The sequence below is a fragment of the Mustela nivalis genome (genome assembly GCF_964662115.1).
Source record: "Mustela nivalis genome assembly, chromosome: 7".
NCBI classification, from domain to species: Eukaryota; Metazoa; Chordata; class Mammalia; order Carnivora; family Mustelidae; genus Mustela; species Mustela nivalis.
The window spans coordinates 116,988,107-117,004,323 of record NC_139026.1 but is presented as its reverse complement, the minus strand read 5'-3'; the positions used below and the strand labels follow the sequence as shown (position 1 = coordinate 117,004,323).

Sequence of the window (16,217 nt, the reverse complement as noted above, 5' to 3'; positions counted from 1 at the left end):
CTAAGCAGTTTCATTCAGTAGAGAGAGAAAGAAAAGCAAATGCATTGAGATTGATAATTGGAACAACATGCTTTCCCTTGACCCAGTCAAGTTTAAACGGCTGAAATTCTCAAATTGTGAAACAATGAGGATGAGTAAAGGAAAAGCTTTAACTGGAGTCAACCAACCATGTAGGGCCTTCTCAGACTGTGTCCAGGGCTGGGATATCTGGGTTACCAGTGAGAGACCCTTTTATCTCTCCCTTCCCCTCACACCCTGCCAGCAGAAGGAGGCATGTACTCTTGTCCCAGAGCCAGACCTGCTCATGTCAGAAGGACATGAGTGGAGCTGAGGCTGCTCTGCCATGAAGCCCACAGGACCCCTGGCACTGTGTGCAATAATTCAGGTATGCTGGACCAGTTCACATCCAGCCCTGCTGATCTTCTCTACCTGATTTTAAATGGCTGACTCATCCTTCCCTCCCCTGTCAAGTCACTCTCAAGCTAGGCATTCAATCTGAAAAGCTCTTTCTGGTGCTTTGGAATTTCATCTGCTCAGTATCTAAGCCAATGCTGCACACTTGTTTCAGCCGGGGAGGTTTCCTAGGTAAGCATGATGCCATGGCCCCCACCCAGGACCCAGAGCTCACAGAAGTCAAACACCTTTTCCTGACAAAGCAACAGACTCCCTTGCCCTCACCCAGCCTTCCCTCCATTGGTGATCTTTTGAGCCAGACCATGTCACTTCCCTCTTCAGAGCCCTCCAGCGCCACCTCTTTCAAAACAAAACCAAAGTCCTTATATTAGTTTAGAAAGGTCTGCATGATCCACCCTCCATCCCCAAACTTTTTCTACTGCTTTCCCTGTTCACTCCATCTCAGAGGTCCCATCTCACTGCTGATACTCAAACAGGCTGAGTAGCCTCTCTCCTCAGGGCCTTTGCACTTGCTCTTCCTTCAGCCTAGAATGCTTTTCATCCCAGTATCTGCATGGCTTCCTCTCTCACTTCCCTCAGGCCTTTATCCAATGTCATTGCTGCATTTCCTGACCACCTAAGACAAAGTAACAACAATAGCTTTTCCCTGTCTTTCTCTGTGCCCTGTGACAGAAGCCTGTGAGGACCAAGCCAAGCTATGCCTGGACTCCTGACCCCAGAAACTGTGAAATAACAAATAGATCTGATTTAAGCCTGCTAAGGTTGTGGCAATTTGTCACATAACAATAGAAAACTAATATATCTATTCAATAAAGTCTTTGAATTGTATTTTAAAATACTTTGAAATCATAAGGATCCTCTTAAAGCCCTGTAGCCTGATGCTGAGAATCACACAGGATGCTTATTAATATATGAGTCTCATGGCTTCCCCTTGAGATTCTGATTCAGTAGGCGTTGGGTGGGACCTCAGAATCTGTACTTCTAATCGGTGTCCTTCTTAACTCTTGTCACCAGTTAAATTGAGAAAGCCCTGACTTTGTTGTCAAAAAATGAAAGAGAGGGGTGCCTGGGTAGTTCAGTCGGTTAAGTGTCTGCCTTCTGCTCAGGTCATGATCCCAGGGTCCCAGGATAGAGCCCATCAGCCGGCTCCCTGCTCAGCGGGGAGCCTGCTTCTCCCCTACCTCTGCCTACAGCTCCCCCTGCTTGTGTGCTTTCTCTCTCTCTCTCTCTTTCTCTCTCTCAAATAAATAAATAAAAATCTCAAAAAAAAAAAAAAAAACAAGAAAGAAAGAAAGAAAAATGGAAGAGGAAAAGTCACCTTGGGCTGCAGTGGTCAGAACTGATATGACGTTGAAGAACGGAGTATGAGTGGAGACATTTAAACAATGTTGTTCGTGCACTTCCGTGCCACCCAAATGCTGGGGTCTCAGGTTGGACCACTCACGTCTGATTAAAAATTCCTGTTAATTCTCTAACATACCTCCTCGAAGCTGTCATCAAAATCCCTTTGAAGGCTGCTTCTCCCACTTCTGGGCTCCCATTATATTTGCATACAAGGCTTTTTTCATTCAGCTGGTGTTCTTTGAGTGTCTACTATGTGCCAAGTGCTATTCTAGGCGCTAGGAACAGAGCCATGAGCAAACAGAATACAAATCCCTCCCCTTACTCTGCTTACAATCCAGGATCTCAAACTGTGCTCTTAGAATGAATGTTAGTTTTTGGCATTGGTTCTCAAAGTGTGGTTCCCCGGACCAGTAGCATCACCATTGCATAGGAACCAGCTAGAAAGGCAGACTTTCAGGCCCCATCCCAAACCCACTGAATCAGACTCCATCAGGATAGCACCTAGCCTTCTGCATTTTTAAAAACCCTCCTTTGCATTTTGATGCACACTAAAATTTGAGAACCACTAGTTAACAGATCTGTCTAGCAGTTAGGCCTAGGTCTTCCACAGTATTCTGGTATCCCATTCACCATTCTAGCCTCTAGAAACTGCCAGAGAAAATGTTCTTAATTCATGTGTTGAAGAAATTGTACAATGGATGACCGAACTTACAGTCATCCTTAGAGTGATCTGGGGCCCAAAGTATTGGAGAACTAACTCAAAATAATTTATACATCCTCCCCCTCAGTTTTATATTATTGAAGTCAAGTTAAAATTAATGTCGAAAGATCACTTGATGCAGAGTAAAGCGTGTCAAAAGCTTTAAAATGAACTCTGGGGGGCGCCTGGGTGGTTCAGTGGGTTAAAGCCTCTGCCTTTGACTCAGTTCATGATCCCAAGGTCCTGGGATCAAGACCCGCATCGGGATCTCTGCTCAGTGGGGAGCGTGCTTCCTCCTCTCTCTCTCTCTGCCTGCCTCTCTGCCTGCTTGTGATCTGTGTTTGTCAAATAAGTAAATAAAATCTTAAAAAAAAAAAAAAAAGAACCCTGAATTTCAACCTAAGAAGTGGCTGTGCGAAGTGCAAAGTGTGGACCTCCTTCCTTGCCTTGGACACACAAGAGGCTGTTCTGATGTGTGTGTGCACCGTGTGCATCTGTGCATGTAGGTGCAATGTGTGTGCATCTATGCATGTATGTGCACTGCGTGTGCATGTATCTGTGTGTGTTCAATGTGTGTGCATCTGTGCACGTATGTGCACTGTGTGTGTATCTGTGCATGTGTGTGTGCATCTGTGCATGTATGTGCGATGTTCATGCATCTGTGCACGTGTATGCACTGTGTGCATCTCTGTATGTGTATGCACTGTGTGTACGTGCATCTGTGCATGTGTGTGCATCTGTGCGTGTGTGCAATGTATGTGCATCTGTGCGTGTATGTGCACTGTGTGTGCATGCATCTGTGCGTGTGTGCGCTATGTGTGCATCTGTGCGTGTGTGCACTGTGTGTGCATGCCTGTGTGGTGTGTGCGTGCCTGTGAGGACATGTGTGTGCACGTGTGCACAATCTCGCTTTGCTGCTCTGGGCCTCTGCTCAGCCCAGCTAAGTGTGGAGCATTGTTCCCTGCACCCTTGGGGCGGTTCAGCCTGAGATCATTCAGACCAGGAGGACCCACTGAGCAAGAGCAGAGGCAGGATGACTCGGGCCTTTTTGCGAAGCACTGCTAAGCAGACAGGCCTTGTGGAAGTGGAGGATCTTGGACATGACTGGCTGGAGGTAAAGAATAAAACGCATTTTGGGGGACCCACTAAAGGTATACCTTTCATGCTAAAATTTCACATTTGTTCAGTAGTGAGTGAGGAATCTTAGAAGCGTTTGAAGTATAAGAGTGGCCCAGTGAAAGTGTCTGGTGGGCCAAGGACTGGGATCCGATGAGATTGCCTCCAGCCTCACCATCATGCCAAATGGTCGCAAGAAGTTATTTGGGACCCCTCTCTCCCCCACAGTTAGGACTTAGGAAAATACCCCCAGCCCAAATGGAAAGTGTCTCCCTCCCCAGGACTACACCACCATCCGCTGCTTGGGCCTCTGATTCATCCTGGGGCCCTCCCAGGTGTGACCACTCCGTCATGGTCACGGCTTCTGGCGGCATCCACAATGTCTCCACGGCACTGCGGCAGCTCACCCCACCTGCTCCTTGCTGGGACATCCTGATGCTTCCCAAGGCCTGGGGTGAGCCTGTAGTTTGCTCGCCTACCTCACTTGTCACAGCTAGACGCTGGGACAGGCGTGCTTTCTCTGAGGTCCATGAGAAAATTCCCAGTGGACCTAAAGCTGGCCAGAGCAGGAGTGAGTGGGGGCTAGGTAGCTGTAGCACTCCAGCAGGCTAGTTTTTCCCAAGTAGAACCTCACCAGCCCTGGAGCGATACTCATGCTCTCTCTGCACTCTCATATCCAAACCCGTAGCCCTGTGGCCCACTGCTGCCAGAGCCACCTCCCTCCCTCTCCTGACAGCTAGTATCACTTTACCTACTTCTGCACAACCAGATTTCACAAGCTCCAAAGGCGTCCTTGTAGATCTTTGAGTCTTTCGTGAAAAAGTTACCTATCCACTCTCTCGGCTTTTATTGGGAAATTAGTAATTTGCCAAGCACAATGCTAAATGATAGTAAAAAGGTAAGGCATACTCTCTGCCCTCAAGGATGTCCTTTTCTTGAGAAGCAGGGGACTGGAGAGTGACGTAAATAGGCCATTACAACACAGTGGGCAGCTTCTCATGAGAACACAAAGGCTAGAAATTTCTGTGGTCAGATGCAGTCAGACAAAGCTTCCAGAAAAGGGGAATTTTAAAAATGGATGATTGGCAAAGAGCCGCTTAGAAAATGACGGGGCCCCCACGTGCGATGGGCCCAACCCACTGAAATGGATTATGGACAGATCTATGAGTTCCTCCAGGAGACAAACAAAAAGACTTAAAAATGACCCAATGTAGAATAAAATGAGAAAGATAAATCAAAGCAAGGTGAAGTTTGGGGCAGTGATGATGGAAAAAGATGGGGTCGTTGACAGGTATGGAATTCAGCAGAAACGTCTTTGTAAAGATGGTGAAAAGATGAGGTGTCAGATACATAGAGATTGCAGTGATTAGGGAGGAAAGTGGGATGTAGTTCAACAGATTGTTGTCATGGCAGGCGGCATCCTGCCTTGTCCCACAGGACAGCAGGTGCAGTCCGCGGGGGGCAGACCAGGGGAATACAGGATCTCCTGCCTGTGAAATATCCTTGCCATACAGCACTCAGCGCTGTGAAATGGGAAGAATATGGGACTTAAATCCAGAAGACTTGAATTCGAGCCTTCTCTTTACTAGCAGTGTTGTTGGCCAAGCTAAATAACCAACAATTATAACACTCTGCTTCTCCATCTGCGCAATGTAAATAATTCAAATGCATAACTCTAGGCTTGCTGTAACAATCAAATGAGATCATTAAAATGACAGTGTTTTGCAAGATGTAATGCATTCTACAAATGTTAGCTATGATGATGGCTGTGTCATTTTCCAGCTTGCTCTCTTTCCCACCAATATTTTAGTCATGGAGATGATTTTTTCCTCTGATATTTTAGTGGGGCACATTTATCACAGTGGCTTCTCTGATTACAGAAGCAACCATGCTCTGCTTATATAATTCAACCATAATGGAAATAGATAAGAGAAAAAGTGAGCAATTTCCAGGTCCCACCGCCAGAGATAACAAGAGTAGGCACATCCTCTTTTGGGAAAGCTTACCCTATTTATGAAACTACCCTTTCCACAGAGCACACCAAAGGAATGTAAGAGAAACCCCTTGGGTTTTTTTTTTTTTTAATTTTCCTATGTTTTATAGTTTTATTTCCCTATGTTTTCAGGGAAAAACTTTTCTCTGCCACTGGCTGAGAAGTTGGCAGGCTCCTCAATTTTCTTACTTGGTTTTTAGGTACCAGCCTGTCAAACCATCACAGAGTACAGGATTCAATCAGAAATTAGGCACCCAGCCCAAGATTTTATTCAATTCATTCAGCCTTTGTTCAAAGGAAAGACTTTCCCTTTCTTGAAGGTGGTGGGTCTGGTTTTCTTTCTCTCTTCTCTTCTTTCCTACTTGCTCACTTGGCAAAGTCAGGAGGTTGGGAAGAGAGGCAAAAAAGACAGACCTCCTTTCTTGGCTGTTGACCGGGGCTCTCTGAGCTGGGCTTAGAGCCAAGACCTTCTCTCCAGGGTGTTTCTGAGACATCTTGGAGGGCCCCTGCTGGGCCCTTCAGGCCTGGGTGATGCTTCTTCAAATGGCTGGAGCCCGCTTCACTCCTCAGGTCTCTGAAGATCTACTCCTCACTCGGATTCTTGCTGATGGGGGCCCCCACCCTCCCTAGCATTCCTTTTGGACTCAAAATGGCTTAGTGGCTGCTGACTGGCTCTCTATGCCTCTTGGCCCAGGGTCTGTGAGAAACAGCCTTGAATTCCCTGTCCGTGAACCTCGATCAAAGTGGGCACGGTTGCTTCTCAGGCATAGCCTCCATTCTTCCTGCCACAAGCCTCATGAGCTCTCTCGGCGCCAGTTTATAGGGCCTCCAACTCAGAGAACACACAGCTCTGCTAGTGTCTTCTGAAGCCCATGTTCCTGGAGCCCCAGATGCAGGAACCAGCACTTCCCCACTCCTGGCATTCAGTAGCAGAACTCTTCTACTGCATTTCTTCACAAAGCCCTCTATCTCCACTTTCTTACAGTGTCAAGATGAGAAAGAGGATCCCAGCACCTGTTCTCAGCATTGACTTTGAAAATTCGTTCGGGGCAGCCCACTCCACCTTCCTTTCAGTGTGTGATGTCCTCCATACCTTGATGATTGGGATGAGACTTATAATGGTACAGCCCAGTTCCCTGTATTAATATATATGTAAATGTAATTTTTAGCACAATGTTATCATCTAATGGACATACTTTTGCAATTTTTTTCATGTCAGCACAAGTAGTGCCACCTCATTAGCATACAGTAGTAGATTGGTGTAGTCCAGATAGCATAGAGCTTCTAGATGTCAATCAATTCCATTGTGGTTGATGACAGAATGGTCATCTAAGGGGTGGCTGGGTGGCTCAGTGGGTTAAAGCCTCTGCCTTCAGCTCAGGTCATGATCCCAGGGTCCTGGGATCTAGCCCTGCATCGGGGCTCTCTGCTTGGCAGAGAGCCTGCTTCCTCCTCTCTCTCTGCCTGCCTTTCTGCCTACTTGTGATCTCTGTCTGTCAAATAGATAAATAAATCTTTAAAATACTACTAATAAAAAAGAATGGTCACCTAAGCCAGGTTTAGACATTGGCAGGGCAGTGGGGTGGTGGCGGGGGGCCTGGGCTGGGCTGCTGTGAGTCGGTGGATAAAGAGTGGTGGGCAGTAGGTGGTGGGGAAGGAGGTTGGAGGCAGCAGAACAGCATTCCCTGAAGGGCTGTAATTAGAGGAGCTGCTCCACGGAGCTACACCCGGTCCCCGGGGTGCCCTGAGAATTTAAATGATGGGGTGGGACGAAGGGTGCAGTCCTCCTACCTTTTCTCAGGTCCTAGATCCATCTCATCATTGTTTAATGGTCCAAACACATCTTGGAAAAGCACTTTTATCCTCCAGGCCCTGCTAGTCTGCCTTTCTTTCTCCCTCCATGCCTGGATTGGGGGGAAGAGGGGGTAAGTAGGGAATGTTAGTAATTGGGGTTAACGCTGAAGCAGGAGGGAGGATGTTACTCAGGAGAAATAGGGAATATCAGGACACTGGAATGGGGAGCACTTGGGTGACTCAGTCAGTTAAGTGTCTGACTCTTGATCTCAGCTCAGGTCTTGATCTCAGGGCCTTAAAAAAAAAAAAACGAGCAAACAAACCAAACAAATGGGGTGAAGGGAGAGAAAGCAAGGGTTAATACTTTACATCATTCTAGTGTTTTCTTCCCTTTTCTCCCTCTGCCCCACTACTTCAAATAGGGATAGGGAGAAAGTTTTTATCTTAGCTCCAAAATTACACAGCTTAGAGACACAAGCAAATGGAAAATAGACCACTAACGAAGCCTCACGCTTGACCATTATCACATCTCCTCTGTAATGTTCATGCCTCTTCCACCATGCAGCTCATCCAGGGCGTAAGTCATTAACTCTCTGGTTGTCAGAAGGGGCAAACGCCCGGCACAGATGTGCAGAGTGGAGATGCAATCTCACGGAAGGGGTGGTTTTCATGGCAACGATGTTGGAGAACCGCTTCTGAGACAGAGCTGTTCCCCAGGCAGGATCCACCACGGTTAGGTGTTTAAAACTAAAGAGGGAATCTGCAAGGGGATGCAAGACAGTTGCTTCAAAAAAGGATGATTTGAAAGCCAAAGGATTGAGAAAAGGCAGTTGGGAAAACTGGTAACCCTAGGGGTTATTTTCTGTAAAAACAGTTCTTTGTCTGACCAGACTGTAAAATCAGCCAGGAAGCAAAGGACACTGTAATATACAAAAGTCCACCCCTTCCCCAGGTAAATGATTCACACATTCATGGTTTATTCTGATACTGGGGCCATATTATCATATAATAGGGATCTGAACCTTCGTAATATATATTAAAGATTTGGTGGAGTTTTTCACATTATCTAGTTTCATTTTCCACACAAATCTCAAACCATTAAAAAAATTAGCTAGTATGAAATTTTGTTCCCCATTAGAAGCGGATTGCATTGAAGCAGCTCTTACGGCTCAGAGAATGAGGGCCTCTCATATGGCGCACATGCACAAAGAACAGCATATTTTCAGCTTTTAGGAACTGATCATTCCCCAGGTTGCTAAAAATGGAAGGAGGGCTTTTTCAATCAGGGGTCCAATCTAATAAAATTCTCATTCCCTGGAGTTTTCATGACCTAAATAGGAGGAGCTCAGTAAGAGTCTTAGCTTTCCACAAACACTTCCTTTCAACCCAGCAGCGTTCTCCTACTGAACATCTTTTCTGCATACCAAGCTCTAAGAGAAGCATAAAGGAAATGTAAAGTAGTAAAAACAAACAAACACAAATACACAATTCTTGTTCTCAAGCAGATTGTGCTGTAAACATACACATGTATTTATAAACTCCAAATAAAGAGCCTTTAGAAAATATAAACAACCTGAAACAACAGCTTGCTAGAACTTGTCCGGGAACAGAAATTTATTCCTACAGGACGTTTTGTTTTCAGGCAACGGCTGGTATGGAAAAACAGCTCTCGCATTCACAGTGGTAACCGTTTCAGTCATGGGAGACAGTATTTAATAATTTCAAAAGGAAAAAAGTGAAGTTGCTTCTAAACGGAACAGTGTGACAGATTCCCAGTACCTTGCCACATACATAGCTAAGGCGGGATGTTCTATTGTAGGAGTTCAGGGCCCTTGGGGTTCCAGGGAAGCACAGAGTAGAGGGGCATTGGGAGGCGGGGCTGGGTCTGAGCATCTTTGCACAGTTGGTCTGGATTTAGATCCTAGATCTGCCACCTATTCATCGTGAAACATGAAACTCTTTGAGCCCCAATTTCCTCATTTGTAAAAAAAACAAAACAAAACAAAACAAAAAAACGTTTTTCATCCAGATGTTGTCTGAGTGATAAACTAAATAAAGCAGCTGGATACCTGATTTATAGAAAGTACTCAGTAAAAATAGTTCTCTTGGCATCTTCATTATTATTAGTAGTAGTATTTATTTTATAGCCCAGAGTTATGGAATAACTTTGATTATTTTTTCGAAGTGAACTTTTAGCAAACTGAAGTTACTAAGTTGAATTTTAGTATTGTCTTGTTGATAACAACCCAAATTTCTGTTTCCTACCTTCTTTTTTCTTCCTACCTCTTCTTGTCTCAAGAATTGTGATGTCCCAAATTGTTCATCATAATATCTATTTTTGTATTAGCGTACACACAAGTTCCAGAGTCTCCACACTTTCTCTTGTGCCCACAGAAAGTGTTCCCTCCAGAAAGTGCTCCCATTTTCTGCTCCTCCTTAAAGCATGACTTTGAGAAGGGCTCGTTTGGTCTTTCCATCTTCACTCTCACTTTTCAGTTTCTCATAAACCTTCTCAAATCTCAATTCCACCCAAATTCCTCTTGTCAGTGTACGTGAAATTTCCTTGTTTCCAAACCCAATGGCCTTTTTTCGCTCGATCCTTCGGCAACACTTCACACTTTTTCTTCCTCTTGAAGCATTTATCTTAGCTGCCATGCTTTCTGGGGACTCCTTTTCCATCACCTTGGCTGGATGTCTCTAAATTTTGGAGTACCACAAGGATCAGCTGCATTATCTTCTCGCTCTATTCTGGCTGCCCAGATAATCTAATCAGTTCCGTGGGCTTACACAGCATCCACGACTTTGACTCTGATACACCCCATCCATCCCTCACACAGAAGCCAAGTGATCTTTTGAAAAATGTGAGTCACATTGTGCCACTCCCCTTCTTAAACCCTTCAGTGACCTTCTACTAACGCTTTGAATGGAAGCCCCACTTGATGCTATGACACCCTTTATGATCTGGACCCTGCCTACCACCTCCCCACATTACTCCCTACCACCCACTACACCCGGCAGTACTGGCCTGCCTCCCTTCTGCTCCTCTGTTCTGCCCTGGAGCTCTGCTTTTCTACTTCCTCCATCCGGAATCTTAGTCTTTCTCAAATGCCAGCTCCTCAGACAGGGCTTCCCTGACCACCCAACTAAAAAGAACCCCCATTATTCTCTATCCCATAACCTATACAATGTATTTGCTTTGCATGCATGTATGACTACCCGGCATTTTCTTGCCCGTTGCCTCCTCTCATCAGAATGCTGGCCTCACAGGGAACGTCTTGCCCACCATCCCCAGTGGCCAGCATGGATAAGGCACCTGGTAAGTTCTACTGGATGAAAATGTCACCTACCACTCAGTTGTAAGACACCAGTGTGCAGATACAGTCATTAGCAATATCAGCTTAGGATTTTACTCCTGTGCTTGCTTTTGGGAACTGAAATAGGCATATTGGTGGTGACATGTGCTTTTCATCTGAAGGGAAAATCTACACCAAAAGATGCCAAGTAATTTTAGAATTCGATGTCCCTCGCCCTCCCCTCTTCAGAATTTATATACTATTTCAATGCAAAATGAAATAAACACAAATAAAATGAGTAACACAGGAGTTTACCATTTTAGATGGTCCTTGTTAGTGTTTCCCCAAACTACCTTCTCCGGGTGTGGTCTGTGCTCCTCTAGTGTGTGTGACCCACAAGGGCCGCTGGGCTACTCCTGTGTACCTGGCACTTACCTATGGGGGAGGCACAGACGAATGTTACTCTGTCTGCCTTCAGAGAGCTCGCTAAGGGACAGAGAGACACAAAAGCAGAGGCTTCCGATCTAAAGTACTCCCTGGAACCTTAGAAACAGGCAGGAGAGCTGGGAGAGGCACCAGGAGCGAGGGGTGTGCCAGGCCACGGAGGGGCAAGGCCAAGCGCCTGAGACTTGAAGAACATAGCAGGTGCACGAACAGAACCCCACAAGTAACAGAAAACAATTCAAACGAGATGTATGAGTTTGATAGAGCTGCCATAATAAAGTAACGTGGGCTGAGTGGTTTCAACAGCCGAAAGGAATTTACTCTCAATTCTGAAAGTGAGAGATCTGAGATTAAGGTGTGGGCAGAGTTGGGTTCTCCTGAGACACCCCCGCCCCCCCCGTTGGCTTGTACATGGCCATCTTCTCCCTGTGTCTTCACATCGTTTTTTCTCTGTACTTGTGTTTGCACAATTCTCCTCTTTTTTTAGGACACCCATCATCCTGAGCTAGGGTCTACCCTAACTACCTCATTTTGAATCCGTTACCTCTTTAAAGACCCTGACTCCAAATACAGTCACTTTTGGAGATACTGGGGTTTAGGACTTCAATATATTTCAGTATGTATTCAATATATTTCAATATATGAATGGAGGGGTACAAAATTTAGCCCATAACGCCAGAAAACAAAGATGGAAATGTTCTTAGAGATACCAAGATGTCACACAGAAAGCAGCTGAGTATATGAGAAGTGTCTCTCTTCCTGCCCCTCTCGCATTCCCCCATGTCCACTTCGTCCACTTCTCTCTTCTTCATGTAATTGCACACATACAGCTTAAAGAAGAAGGAGAAGAACCATTTAGGTAACTGCTCCCTGAGAAATGGATCCTTGGGAAATGCTCTGTTTTAAGCAAATCCCTTCTCAATGGCGTCCATCCTTCTCTTGCCTAGATTTCATGTCAACCACAATTTTCCCTTTTTTTTCTTTGTTCTGTTCAATAAGGACATATCCCTACCCAAAGCAATATATTTAGTTCTATTTTATACTTTTGTTTTGTGTAGCGTATAGTATATGACATGTTTTCTTCTTTGAGTACTGTATTATTAAGATCCAAGTGTGTTTCTGTATTCTACTGTAGTTTATTTTCCTTCTGGGTAATATGTATGACCATCTAGCCATTCTGTTTGTTGTAGCCATTTGGGTTGTTTCCAGTATTAGCTGTCATGAACAAGACCACGACAGATTTCCTGTATGGGTCTCCTGGTGCATGTGTGCTAGAAATACTCGAGGATATACCAATGAGGAGTAGAATTTCTTATCATAGGTTCTGCACATGTTGACCTCACTGGTCACTGCCAATTATTTTCCAAAGTGGAAATTTCTATTTTTCCACATTGTCTCTGAGACTTAGTATTATTAGACTTTGTAATATTTTTGGTGAGTGTGAAATAGTACCTCATTGGTGATTTTAATTTTCCTTGCCTTGATTGCTAAGTTAGATTGTGGACCTTTTCATCTATTTATGGGCCACTTGTGTTTCTGTTTCTGTATAGTACCTTTTCATGCCTTTCCTCACTTTGTATTTTCTATTGGATTGTTTACCTTTCCTATTGGTTTGTTTAATTAGTTTATATAGTATTTTGTCAATGGTATGTGTTGCAAATGTCTTCTTTCAGTTTGTTGCTTGTTTTTTTTTTCTTCTGAGTCATCTTTTAATGAACATTTTTATTTCTAATAGATTTGAATTCATCATAATTTTCCTTTTTAGTTTGTGCTTTTGAGTCTTCTTTTAAAAGTTTGTACATAGCTTAAGTTCCTAAATATATTCTCCTATTTGTCTTGTAAATTTTTTCAATTTTGCCTTTCAATTTGAAATCTTTAATTCATTTAGAATAGATTTTTAATGTGCAAGGGAGCTATCCAGCTTGATGTTTTTCTGTATGGATAGCAAGTTGGTTCAATAGCACTACTGAATTGTCCATCCTTTTCTCACTGATCTGCAATGCTCATTACTTAACAGAATTTCCATATTTGCATAAGTCTCTTCCTGGGTTTTCTATTCTCTTCCATTGGTCTATCTAACCTTGTGTCAATACTGATTGTCTTTATTACCTTGCCTTCATAAGTCTTGATATAACAAACCAAGACACTTTTTCAAGAGTCTCTTGACCATTCTTTGCCCTTCGTACTTCTTCATACGTTTTAGAATTAGTTCCTAAATTTCTAGACAGGGAGGATAGGGAGACACTTAGGGACCTGGATTTCAAATGAATTGGTCTGAAGCCCAGGATTGTATTGTCAATTAATCTTCAACAAAGGAGGAAAGAATATCCAATAGGAAAGAAGTAGTCTCTTCAGCAGTGTTTGTTTTTACCCCCCAAATTAAAAAAAAGAAAAACAAAACACTAATTTGAAGGGACATGTACACCTCTATGTTTAAAGCAGCATTATTTTCTTTCTTTCTTTTTTTTTTTTTTTAAATATCCATAGGGTATTTTATTTTTGTTAATATAGGTTCTAAAAATCATGAACTGAACAGATTAATAATTTAACACACATCAAAATTAGATTTAAAAAGGAGGTGGTGGCTCTTAGTAGCTCTGTCCTGGTGTTAAAGATGGTATAAAGATACTTACTTAGACTACAACGAAGTACTCTAACATTGATAAATGCAGGTGTTATCAAAAGGTCGATCTCTGGTGTGCCTGGGTGGTTCAGTCATTAAGCATTTGCCTTCAGCTCAGGTCATAATCCCAGGGTCCTGGGATGGAGCCCCGCATCGGGGTTCCTGCTCTGCATGAAGCCTATTTCTCCCTCTACCACTCTCCCTGCTTGTGTTCCCTCTCTTGCTGTGTCTGTCAAATAAATAAATAAAATCTTAAAAAAAAAAAATTCTGTAGCAAAGAGAAACCATCCAAATTTTATTCTTTATATTATGGACACGATTTAACTAAATCACTATGGCACGTGGTATTACTATTTTTCTTACTGTAGCAAGTCCTAGTTTTCCCAAGACCTTTTCCCTGACTATTCTGGAAATAAAATAAATTTATCATGTATTTCAAGCCTTCAGGTTAGAATGTTATCCTCATAAATGTATTTGCCAGGTTGGCATATTCACATATATCCTTTCCGATTTTAGGCTAAGCAAAGACATGCCCTTAGAGCTGTATTAATGTATTAAAGCAAGACAATCCATCTTATTATCAAGAGAAACTATAATCCTTCCATGTAGTGTCTGACAGAGAAAACACTGATTTTGACACATTATCTTCTTTTATTCAAGTACCAGTCTGATCACACATGGTCCAAGAACCCTCAAATAATAAGCCACATATAAACAGATGTTAAAGATTGGTCTTCAAACATTATAGCCAATGATGCCACGCTTGCCTATGATCTCGCCGACATAAAACCACATCCACACCTCGGTGGCCACCAAACCATTCAGCAGAGCTTCCTTAACTGTGAGCTGTTTGAAGCTACCAGTTTGAGCACTCTTGACTATTGTTTTCAAGCTCTGAATAGCTGTAGGGATCTCAGCAGGGGTTGGAGGAACCAGCTCAACTTTGGCATAGTGCCAAAATGTAGCCAATCCAAGGCTTTGAGTAAGTCACAGCAGCGTTCACCAGCGCAGGGGCCTTCTCCGCCAGGTTACGGACAAACTGGGCCATGGTTCCAAGCTGGAAGGTGAAAGCAGCATTATTTTCAATAGCCAAATTATAAAAGCAGCCCAAGTGTCCATTGATAGATGAATGGATAAAGAAATGGAAATACACAAGGGGATATTACTCAGCCATAAATCAGAATGAAATCTTGCCATTTGCAGCAGCATGGATAGATCTAGAGAGTAAAATGCTAAGTGAAATTAGAGAAAGAACAATACCATCTGATGTCACCCATATGTGGAATTTAAGAAACAAAACAAATGAACAAAGAAATAAAGAGACATCCCAAAAAACAGACTCTTAAGTATAGAGAACAAACTGATGGTTCCCAGAGGTGAGGTGGGTGGAGGGATGGGTAAAATAAGAAGGGAATGAAGAGTACACTAATCTCAGGCATTTGGGGGGTAGGAGAAGAATAAATGAAACAAGATGGGATCAGGAGGGAGACAAAGCATAAGAGACTCTCAATCTCACAAAACAAACTGAGGGTTGGGGGCGGGGAGTGTAGGGAGAGGGTGGTTGGGTTATGGACATTGGGGAGGGTATGTGCTATGGTGAGTGCTGTGAAGTGTGTAAACCTGGTGATTCACAGACCTGTACCCCTGGGGCTAACAATACATTATATGTAATAAAAAAAATAAAAAAAATTTTCAAAAAAGAGTACACTATCTTTTTTTTTTAAGATTGTATTTATTTGACAGAGAGAGAGAGAGAGAGAGAGATCGCAAGTAGGCAGAGAGGCAGACAGAGAGAAAAGAAGGGAAGCAGGCTCCCGGGAGAGCAGAGGGCCTGATGCAGGGCTCGATCGCAGGACCCTGGGATCATGACCTGAGCCGAAGGCAGAGGCTTAACCCACTAAGCCACTCAGGAGCCCCAAGAGTACACCAATCTTGAGGAACACTGAGAAATGCATTGAGTTATTAAATCAATATATTGTACACCTGTAAACTAATATAACATTGATTAACCATACTAGGATTAAAATTTTAAAAATAAACATTAAGCAATAATAAAATAAAATAAAATAAAATAGTCTATATAGGAGCAATGGGTGATGAATCTTTCAGTTTACAAACACAAAACATCTTTCCATTTATTTAGCCCTTCTTTATTCCACAAAGTCCTAAAATGTTTTCATAAAAACTTGTTTATCATAAAAGATTCTCTTGTTCCTTTATATTTTTGCCACTATTATAAATGACATCTTTTTTCAAAATTGTATTTTCTAACTACTTCTACTGATGTATAAAAACACAACTGCTATTTGTGCATTGATTTTGTATTCAGCAACCTAGCCAAACTCTCTCAGTGATTTTCATAATTTTTCTATAGATTCTTTTGGGTTTTCTATGAAGACAACTGTATCATCAATAAATAATAAGAGGTTTATTTTTTCCTTTCTAATCTTCATGTGGGAAACACAAATGAAAAATACTTGGGGTTGTATCAGAAAA

General features: G+C 43.1%; 1 pseudogene across 1 annotated transcript; it reads right to left on the bottom strand.

The window, feature by feature from the left end:
• Positions 1 to 14,348: 14,348 nt before the first annotated feature.
• LOC309869147 (ATP synthase subunit g, mitochondrial pseudogene) lies at positions 14,349 to 14,787 on the bottom strand (annotated as a pseudogene). The gene has a single exon. The product of its transcript is annotated as an ATP synthase subunit g, mitochondrial pseudogene (transcript).
• Between the last annotated feature and the right edge of the window lie 1,430 nt (positions 14,788 to 16,217).